The sequence below is a fragment of the Acomys minous genome, assembly GCF_964271855.1.
Source record: "Acomys minous genome assembly, chromosome: 16".
Classification (NCBI taxonomy): domain Eukaryota; kingdom Metazoa; phylum Chordata; class Mammalia; order Rodentia; family Muridae; genus Acomys; species Acomys minous.
Genome location: NC_140498.1, coordinates 98,216,725 through 98,228,314, shown reverse-complemented (window position 1 = coordinate 98,228,314; position 11,590 = coordinate 98,216,725).

The following is an 11,590-nucleotide window of genomic DNA, read 5'->3' as shown; positions in this document are numbered from 1 at the left end:
GCTTTTCATAATTCATTGGGGAGGGCTTCATTTTTACACTAGCATTTTGTCATATTTGGGAGTAGCTATTTAGCTCATGTTGTTCCCCACCATTTTATTTACTTAATTAGTTGGTTGATTTGTTTGTTTTGAGTCAGGGTTTCTCTGTGTAACAACCCTAGCTGTCCTGGACTCGCTCTGTAGACCAGACTGGCCTCAAACTCAGAGATCCACCTGCCTCTGCCTCCTGAGTGCTGGAATTAAAGGTTTGTACCACCACACCTGACTGTTTCACACCATTTTAACAGGTAATTGTGTCCTACCAAAGTTGGAGGTAGTAGAGGAAGGTTGACTCCTTGGTGTGTTGGAGCAGCAGAAGCAACGTGTTAACCTTTTCCCCTCACTGGCTGCATTCAGCATCACCATGAGGCAGCAGCACACATGCAAAAGCACATGCCGGAGCCGAGGGCGTTAGGGTCAGTGCACTTGAGCTGAGAAGTCTCTGCTGGGTTAACTTCCATATCTCAAGGAATTTCTCCTCTTTTTCATTCACCCCTTATTTTTGATCAGTGAATTATCTAGGCCTATTTCAGCTAAATATTAATAAGCCACAAATTTTAAATCAAGTGTGAGAAAGGAGGATTTGGGAAGCTCAGTATTTAAGTCACCAAGGCACTCAGAAACCTGATGATAGCTCATGCAGTTTTAGGAAACAAGCTACAAGAGGGCTATAAAATGACTGCGAAACACTCCTGCCAAAGTGGTGTCTTAGTTGCACAGTGGGTTTCTGCTGCTGTGAAGAGACGTGATGACTACAGCAGTGTGTGTGTATGTGTGTGTGTGTGTGTGTGTGTTGTGAGTGTGTGTACACGTGCGCGCGCATAAGTGGGAATTAGATAAAAAGCCTACCTAGAAAAAATTAAGTAAATTCACACAAAATAAAATGTGAAAATTCTTTTTTTGTTGTTGTTGTACAAGAGTAGCCATAGAAACCACTCAGACTCCAGCCTCAGTCAGGTATGGATGGTTTATTGAGTGAGCGCACACCCCTCCCCCGCATGACAAGGCTGATTGCAGTCAGGGCCACAGAAAGGACTCAGGAGCCTAACTGCGACATTGACCTGTTTCCCAGAACCAGCATATAAAGGCAAAAACTGCAGTTAGCTCCTACAGGGGGCGGTTGGTGGAACAGGGTGGTCAGCTCTGACTCAAGTTATTTTGCTAACAAGCAGTTCTAGCTAACCTTTAGTTTGATTGAACCTAAGTGAGTTAATGCTTAGGGTACATCCAAAGTGTAGCCAAGTACGTAGACAGCACAGTATGAATTATGACACCATTGAATCATAGATAAGACAACCAGAGTGTAGCTCAGCATAAGGTCAGCTTGACCCTCCGGTAGGGAATGTTAGTGTCAACTACGAATAACTGCTTTGAGGAAGCAGAGTTGAAAAGTTAAAAAAATTTTAACTTACTTTCACCTTAAAAACAAAATGGAAGCTAAATATAGAAATATTTGCAGCTATGTCAAAGAATTGGCTTCAACACTTTTTTTTCTTTTTTAGTTTTTGAAGACAGGGTTTCTCTCTGTAGCTTTGGCTGTCCTGGAACTCACAGAGATCTGCCTATTATGTGCTGGGATTAAAGGCATGCACCACCGCGGCCACTCTTATAAAGGAAAACATTTAACTGGGGCTGGATTACAGCTGTCCAGAGGGTTAGTGCATTACTGTCATGTGGCATAAGGCAACTCTAGAGTTCCCCAACTGGATTGGCAGGCAGCAGAGACACAGGCAAAAGCATCTGAAACCTCAAAGCCCACCCAGTGACACGCTTCTTCCATCAAGACTACACACCCAAACAGTGTCACTCCCTGTGAGTGTATGGGGGTCATCTTTATTCAAACCATCACAAAGGGTAATCATGATAGTCTAAGTATGGAAGATTCTTAGACTCGGTGCCATTCTCACTACTGTCTACCTCTGTATAACTGTGCACTATCCCCATCCCCGTGGCCCTTACAATGAGTGGCGATGTGTTGCTAAAGTTCTTCCTAGGGAGATGTAAACAACAATGTAAGCTCAGTCTGAGGAATCAATGAGTTTATGTGGGTTTGTTTGTTTTTTCCAGACAAGGTTTCTCTGTGTAACAGCCCTGGCTGTCCTGGACTTGCTTTGTAGACCAGGCTGGCCTCAAACTCACAGAGATCTGCCTGCTTCTGCCTCCTGAGTGCTGGGATTAAAGGCATCCACCAGCATGTCCGGCTTTATTTGGGTTCTTTATAGAGCATAGGTGAGAGGTTATGTGGGTGCACCTGGAAAGCCTCTTCCCTGCAAGGAGGGCTTCCCCGTAGCAGCACAAATAGAGCACCCCTCCCCTATCCTCCGCTACCATCTTTACTCTAGCCTCTCCAAATATAGCAGATGGTAGGGAGCCCCTGTATACTCTGGTAAGGTTCTCATGAGGGGATACAAGAGTCAGGAAATCCATCTGGATAATCCTTTTTCAAGGGCACAGCTGAACTCCCAAAAACAGTGGTTGCTTGACTCAGGACAGTCACTCATACCACCCACCTTCCAGAGTTGAACTCGAGTTAGAGTTGAAGATGGCATCTACTAGGCTGCAGTTGTAGCAGCCCACAGAAAGAACAACTTACTCAGCCAGGGATGGTGGCGCACGCCTATAATCCCAGCACTCGGGAGGCAGGGACAGGCTGATCTCTGTGAGTTCAACCCCAGCCTGGTCTACAGAGTGAGTCCAGGACAGCCAAGGCTACAAGCGAAACTGTCTGAAAAAAGCAAACAACAACAAAAAAGCAGCACCTACTCTTCCTGGAGTGAACTCCAGCAGCTCCAAGGATGGGGGAGCTCTCTGGGTGGCACCATGGATACACATCTTTTATACACTCTTCAGGTGGGTATCTGCAGGAGGTGATTTGTAGACTTCCTGGGTCAGGTTATTACAGTCAAATAGCCTTCTGCCTTCTGTATGCATACCCTAAGGTGGTGGAACTCTATGGAGGGGCAGGCTACACGCCTCACATGATGTTTTCTGAACATTAAGTCAGCATCTCCATATACACTCCACTACCTTTTGTCCACTTGTAATAAACATGTCAGGGCTTGTTTCAAAGCCCAGTGTAGGACATGTCAGGGCTTGTTTCAAAGCCCAGCGTAGAAAATAGCTGACAGCCCAAAAAGCTGACGTCTGACCAGATGTGTGAGTGATAGATAAAACCTTAGTAGTAAGTTCTGACCTAGGAGCAGCCAGGACTGCAAGTTGGTGATAAGAGTGCCGCAGAAAGCTAGATGTGTGAATTAGAGAGGGTAAGGTTAAAGTAAGTATAAAAACCCTGAGAAGAAGCAGCCAGCTCTCTTAGCTCTTCTCCTCGCTCTTCGCTCTCTTCTCTTCTCTTCGCTCTCTTCGCGCTCTCGCTCTCTCTCTCGCTGTCACCATGATTACCTAAAATGCTACCAGCCGATGGGCGCTCTCCCAGGACGGAGCGGACAGACATGCTGTCAGATAACAACCCGAGAACCGATTCAAGTCGCAGCAGCGAACCTGTTCGGCAGAACTTCACGATATCAGGTCGTATACTCTAATGGCATAAGCTCCCAGAACATTGATATTATAAGATGCTAAATGCTACTCCTATTAGAATTAAGATAGTTTTAAGAGTGTAATGAAATGGTATTGGTGGCTTGGCCTTGGAGCCTTAGCCGCTGCCTTTTGTTGTAGTTGCCTTTGTATTGCTAATAAACCTCTCTTGCTAAATCGTACCACTTGCTCTTGGCCTGACTCTTTTGTTCCGGATTCTGAGTGTAAACTCTCTGCTCGCGACAGCTGGCGTAGTCGGCAGGATCTGGAACAAGGCTGGGGAAAGGATTAGTTTATGTTAACTTTCCCCAATTTACAAAAGGCTTGCATGTAATCTGGCTGAAAACTTATATCGAGTTACCAGGTGATTACCGGACTCCTCGATGAGGAGCGGGGAAAGCCTGGGTCCGAAAACACCACCCTCCCTAAGGGCGCGGAAGTAGGACGAACTCAGTGCCCGATGCCAACTTAAGAGCTGGTTAATGGCACAGAGGAAAGAAACTCAATATAAGGCAACTAAAATTCAAACAAATGCTGAAATTTTTCAGTAAACGAATTGAAAGATTGACCGATCTAAAATTTGAAAAATTAATCAAGAGCACTCAAATGAGTAACCTTCAGTGGTACCTTAGGAAAAGAGAGATTAAACTGCTATACTGGTTGGCAAATAAGCTGTGGAAATGAAGTCTTTTAATTAAGAAAATGAGAGGTTTACATCTAATTCCAGCCACAGGAAGCCCCCCAGAAACTGCAGAGGAATAGAAATGGTTGGGAACAGCCCAGGCAGTTAAAAATAGAATTGGCATGAAACCTACTGATGTAAGAATAGATCTTATTGACCCATCAGTAGTGCAACCGCTGGTGAACAGGCGCCTAAGAATGAAGTACCAGCAATTTTGGTGAAAACTATACAGGATATAGACAAGGACCGAATTATGGGCAAAAGGCTAGCCATGAATATAGTGAGGAAAAAGAAGAACCTGGCCAGTTCATCTGAACCCTCATACTCTTTCCCGGTAGTAACTACAAGTAAAAGGACTCCAATCAGGAACATTGCCAGTCGTCTGAATCCCCTCAGCGATGGCAGACAGCCCCACTATATCCCGGGAACAGAGGTCAAAGAGTCCAGACCATACTCCCCACAGGAGATGGCAGATTTAAGACGGGAATATGCCCAAAATGGTCAGAAAGATGCACAATACATGGTTAGATTGTGGGAAAAAGGGGCTGACACAATCATTCTAACAGAACAGGAGATGGGACAAATTAGGGAATCATAGAGAGCCCGTCTATCTATGAAGCATTGGAACATGTGTTGGACACCGCTAAAGGTGACACACACCCACTCCTGGATTGGATAACTGCAGCCTGGCGCTTAGCTTTCCCCACCCTAGATCTAACACAATTTGAAACAGCAGGTAGATGGACAACTTATGCAGAAGCAATTAACATTTGCAGAAAACTGGGTATTCTATGGTTCATATATAATGAGGCTAACACACCCCAGGCAGCACCATTTTTGCCATCCTTCAAGCGAATTATAGTTAAAGGAGCTCCACAACATCTAAAAATGAGCTTGACAGGAAGCATTCAGGGCTGCCAAACAGTGGCAGAAGCTATTAATTTCTTTAAAGGCTTCAGAGAATTAGAACAAGAACGAGTGGTATCTTTCCAAGCGAAAGTCAAACCTAGAGAGCAGTGATAAGACCTTTCCTGAGGACAAGACCTTTTTTTAGGCAACGGGGGCCGCAGGGCTCCTCACCCACAAGCACAAGTCAGACAATGGCAACGGAACCAGAATGGCAGGACCTAGACTCCAGACCATTTGTTAACTTCCCAATAGATATAAATGGAAAATTACAACCAGTAAGGTGGCTACTAGATACAGGAAGTCAAATCAGTATTATAAACTGTCACCCAAACCAAAACAAAGGATTTAAAAATATACAGGTACAAGGAGTAAATTCAACTAAAACAGTACCAGTTATTAAGGTAACAGTAGACTTATTTGGTAAAAAATATGAGTTAGACATGGCAAGCTTTACTGCACCCTCAAGTGTTTTAGGAATAGATCATATTAAGATGCTTTTTCCAAAATTTTTGCAAATCAAAAATATTAAAATTTTTTTCACTAATTTAGCAGAAGTAAAAATAGAACCCGTAAGGTTACCAGAAATTAAGCCCTCCTTCACCCCACAATATCCTATTAAAGGGGGAATAGAGGACATTACAAACACCTTAAAGGAACTGCTTAAAGAAGGCATAGTAACACCTACCCAAAGCTTTAATTATAATTCACCCGTTTGGCCAGTATTAAAGCCAAATGGCAAATGGAGATTTACAGTAGATTATAGGAAAATTAATGAATTAAGTCCAAAAATGCCAGGAACCTTACCTGACATTGAGGATATATTTTTAAGAATAAGACAAGCAGCACCAAAGTGGATGGCAACTATAGATCTCTCAGATATGTTCTTTGGAATACCATTGCATCCAGCATCACAAGAAATAACAACTTTTACCTGGCAGTCAAAGCAATATAAATTTCTCAGACTGCCTCAAGGCTATTTAAACAGTCCAATTATAGCCCACACCACCCTAATGAAAACCCTGGAGGACTTTGATAGTCAGGGGGTGGAGTTAGTATCTTATATTGATGATTTGATGATTTATGGACAGGACAAAGACAAAATTCAGGACACAGTAAAAAATTTAATACAACATCTAAGAGATAAAGGATGGACTATTAATCAAACCAAGGTTCAAGGACCTAGCAAACAAGTAAAATTTCTAGGAGTACATTGGTCCACCGAAGGACCTAAAATACCAGAAGAAGTTATTAGTAAACTAGATACTCTGGAACAGCCTAAAAATAAGCAGCAGGTGCAGCATCTGATAGGACTGTTTGGCTACTGGCGCCAACACATTCCTTATCAGCAACTCCTACTGCAGCCTCTTTACAAAATTATCAAAAAAGCTCAAGACTTTGAATGGTCAGAAGCACAGGAACAGGCAGTCAGAACCATGATTGACCTAATCAGACAGTATCAATCCCTTGGCTATATTAATAAGGAAGATACAGTAATAATAGAAGTATTGTATACAAAGGGATATGGTAATTGGAATATCTTTGCAAAAGGAAGTAGATTAACACCAATTGGCTTTTACTGCAAAAAGTTCCCATGGTCAGAAAATAAATACTCTCTATTTGAGAGGACCATCTGGGCTACATATGAGGCATGCAGAACTGCCCACTCACTAATAAAGAATAACCCAACTGTGATCTGAACAGAAATGCCCATTATAGACTGGATTAAAGCACCAGGAGAAGCCTGGGCAGGACAACCCATGGAAGGCAAAGTACTTCACTGGAAGTGGTACCTGTCAGACTTTTTCAGACACAATAAAGTATCAACCCAGGGTTGTATATCCCAAGCCTCAGAAGAAGTTCTGAGATCAGGAAATACAGAAAACCCAACCTGGTTGATACCACCTAGTCTTATACCTAAGGGCGCTGAACCTGGCCCAGATCAGACCATTGGTCTGTGGGGCACTAAGGAGTTCAGCAAGAATATACCAAATGCATGGTTTATGGATGGGTCATCAACAACTACTAATAATATAGTGAAGTGGAAAGCTGCAGCCTATAGGCCAGAAGATGGTAAGGTCATAACTGACCAAGGAACTGGAAAGTCAGCGCAACACGCAGAAGTAATTGCAGCATTATTGGTGGCTAGACAAACAAAGCAGGAAAATAGGATATGTTCCCCACTATATGGATGGTGGGAATGGTTTAAAGAAATGGTAATGGTAGAAGGCATTGCTATTGTTGTCATTATTCTTGCAAAATTTGCTTTATCATGCAGAAATAGAAGAAAATATGCCAAACTTCAGAAAAGGACCCAGTGGAAGACGGTGTGACCCATTACAGCGTAACGGACCCCGCATTTTCATCTCACACTTCTACCACAGGCATTTTGACCAAATCAATGATACCCCAAATAGCTTACAATCATGGGCAATTAGAACCCTGATAGCACCAATGATTGATGAAATGTTATTAGGATTTGCAGCTTTTAAAACATGGTATGAAATGAATAGAAGATATAGAATTTTAAAACGTTTGCATATGGAAGCTAAGTTAAGGAAACCATTTACTTTAATTACTAGAAGTTTGCGCCATTATGACTTTGTAAACCCCAGCCCTGCGAGGCAACTGTTTAACCATCAATAGCCAACAATTGATGGCTTAACCAGGATGACACCTTTCATGTTGACATCATTTCAGGTGTCAGGGGGTGGAATGTAATAAACATGTCAGGGCTTGTTTCAAAGCCCAGTGTAGGACATGTCAGGGCTTGTTTCAAAGCCCAGCGTAGAAAATAGCTGACAGCCCAAAAAGCTGACGTCTGACCAGATGTGTGAGTGATAGATAAAACCTTAGTAGTAAGTTCTGACCTAGGAGCAGCCAGGACTGCAAGTTGGTGATAAGAGTGCCGCAGAAAGCTAGATGTGTGAATTAGAGAGGGTAAGGTTAAAGTAAGTATAAAAACCCTGAGAAGAAGCAGCCAGCTCTCTTAGCTCTTCTCCTCGCTCTTCGCTCTCTTCTCTTCTCTTCGCTCTCTTCGCGCTCTCGCTCTCTCTCTCGCTGTCACCATGATTACCTAAAATGCTACCAGCCGATGGGCGCTCTCCCAGGACGGAGTGGACAGACATGCTGTCAGATAACAACCCGAGAACCGATTCAAGTCGCAGCAGCGAACCTGTTCGGCAGAACTTCACGATATCAGGTCGTATACTCTAATGGCATAAGCTCCCAGAACATTGATATTATAAGATGCTAAATGCTACTCCTATTAGAATTAAGATAGTTTTAAGAGTGTAATGAAATGGTATTGGTGGCTTGGCCTTGGAGCCTTAGCCGCTGCCTTTTGTTGTAGTTGCCTTTGTATTGCTAATAAACCTCTCTTGCTAAATCGTACCACTTGCTCTTGGCCTGACTCTTTTGTTCCGGATTCTGAGTGTAAACTCTCTGCTCGCGACACCACTTCTGTATAACTTCATGTAAAATTAAAAATAGGGTTGTTGTTTTTTTAATACCTACTCTAGCTACCAAATGACACACAGACCTTTATATTTATTAATAATAGTTTTAGGCCATATAGCTGGACAGGTGCTTGGCTATTCTAAGCTAATTATGCTATCCTGGCCTCGTTCCCAGCCATGTGTCTGTGCCATCTTAGTCTCTCCCTGGCTGCCTCGTGTTCATCCGTGTCTTCGTGGTGACTCTTCTCCCTTTCCACCTGGGACCCCCTTCCTGGTATTGCAAGTGCCCCCTCAACTCTCCTGCCCAGCTATTGGCTCTTCAGCTCATTATTAACTAATCAGATGATAGAAAACAATTTTAACACAACATTGAGACAGGAAATGCTTCAATAATAATGACAATGCCAACATTGTCTACAAACAGATCTCTGGGTAGAGAAATAAGCATTTGAATACACAGTGCACAAAACCATCCCCCAACAACTTCACTATCTCCATCAGGAAGATCAAAGTGTTCTTTCTCAACACTTCCCTACCTCATCATTCTGAAAGTAAGTCCAGAGCTCCCTGCCAGCCTGCCATTGGCCCCGCTACAACCCATAGCTCAGGGTGCCTGGCCTGCTGCTTTCCCAGCTTGCTTGTCTCCACCCAAGGATCTCAGGCTCCTGATTGTTGAAATTTCCCGACTCTCTCTACTGAATTCTCTGTCACTGGCTGAGACCAACTGTATATACCACATATGGTGGGATCTCCGAAAGGATAGTACATTCCTGGTCTTTGGTTTTTGAAACGGGCTAGCCTTGAACTCAAGATTATCCTCCAACACAATAATGAAGTGAAAGACAAGACATCGAAAGTTGTTCTCCACTGCTCTAGGACATATTGCTGGGCCAGTGTTTTTGAAGAAATTAATACTACTTTACCCATCTGCCTCTGTCTACAATTAAATTGATTTTTTTGTTTATGGTTTTTTGGTTTTTGATGTGTTGGGGGGTTGGTTGGTGTGTGTGTGTGTTTGGAGACAAGGTTTCTCTGTGTAGTCCTGGCTGCCCTTGAACTTGCTCTGTAGACCAGGCTGGCCTTAAATTCAAGAGATCTGCCTGCCTCTGCCTCCTGAGTGCTGGGATTAAAGATGTGCACCACCATGCCTGGCTAAATTGAAATTGATAGGCATTCTCCACTGAGGAAATGAGCCAATTCAAGCCAAATTAGAGTATATAAATGCAAGTTTATTGGGGACAGCTATTGGGTGAGTTCAGAGCGTGTGCCAGAGAGAGAGAGAGAGAGAGAGAGAGAGAGAGAGAGAGAGAGAGAGAGAGAGAGAGAGAGAAACTCAAAAGGGTAGGAGAAATGCAGAAAGAGAAAAGGGACCAAAATGTCTGGATCATATAGGGAAGAGCCTCTGGGGGAGAGGAAGCCCCACCCCTGGGCTAGAAAGTTCAGGGTAGAGGACAGGATATGCTAGTTACGCCATGTAACAGGTAGGGACTCAGGGATGCTGAGACTGGAGGCCATGTCTGATTTGGTTAAATGGGCACCTCAGCTGCTTGTCTGACTCTCAACAGAACTTGTTGGAGGTTGGTCTGGTATACTTTGATGCTAAGTACTGCTTGCTGTCTCTGTGCCCCAAGATTGCTATGTAACATTGCCTAAGAACCTGTTCCTGTTTGACCAATAAAGGTCAGTATACCTGGGCAGGGCAAATGGCAAAGGTGTAGTTGTTTAGGGCTTTGAGAGACAAAGAATCTTAGGAAGGAGGAGGCTACACCATGGTTTAGGTGGAGAAGCACATGGCCATCATGGATGGAGATTTGGCCCAGATGATGATAATTAGCAAGTATTTGGGATTATGGATGGAAGGTAGCTCAATAGTATTTGATAGAAGCAGATAGCGTGAGGTTGGGGCAAGGTATGGTATACCTGCCCCAATATGGGAGGTAGTTTCGGGGTTACTATCTGCCCTGCCCCAGGTTAACTAAGGCTATTTTAAAGCAGGTGAAGCGGGTGTGGTGGGGCACACCTTTAATCCCAGCACTCAGGAGGCAGAGGGAGGCGGATCGCTGTGAGTTCGAGGCCAGTCTGGTCTACAAAATGAGTCCAGGACAGCCAAGGCTACACAGAGAAACCCTGTCTCAAAAAAGCAAGAAAATAAAAATAACAGGCGTCTGTGTTTCATTGATTGCTGATGGGTTAAAAAATACCGTTGTAATAGTAATTATAGGCCTGATAATAAACACTATTAGGCCATACTGATAAATTAACCGCAACAAGAAATATATTTACATCTGATATAAATCCTGCACTGTAAAGATCATTGGAAATTCATCTTAGCATTTCTCAGTCTGGTTGGTTTTTTGCTTTCTATCTAGTTCGGCAGGCTTCTCTAAGTCTATCCTGAGGAGTAACATCTTTAACTGAAGACACCACCTAAAGGGTGTATATCCAACTCTTGGCCAGTCTGTAAACTGATTCTGCACATACCCTGCCAGCCTCCACTCAGGCCTTTCCAGGTCATTCCTCAGGCCACCCTCTTCGGATACTGAGAATTCTTCTTATCCAGTTCTCATTGGCAGGAAGGCTGGGTATACATTTGAACAGATCAGGCAACCAGCATCAACCCTCCACTCTGCCCTCTCCAAACAAGCAGCCTGCACCCTTCTTGCTGAAGACCCAAAGTACATGTATGAAGGCTCTACACCCATGAGCTTCCAGTCTTGAGTAGTCAGCATCGCATCTCTCCAGCCCCTTTTTAAACTTTTAATCTGGCTTGTGTTGGCTTATTTTATTGGTGGAGATAACCTATCAGCTAGAAAAGGACTTCCAAAAAAAAAAAAAAAATTACAATTAGGGCTATAGAGATGGCTCAGAGGTTAAGAGCGCTGGCTGTTCTTCCAAAGGTCCTGAGCTCAATTGCCAGCAACCACGTGGTGGCTCACAACCATCTTAATGAGATCTGGTGTCCTCTTCTGGC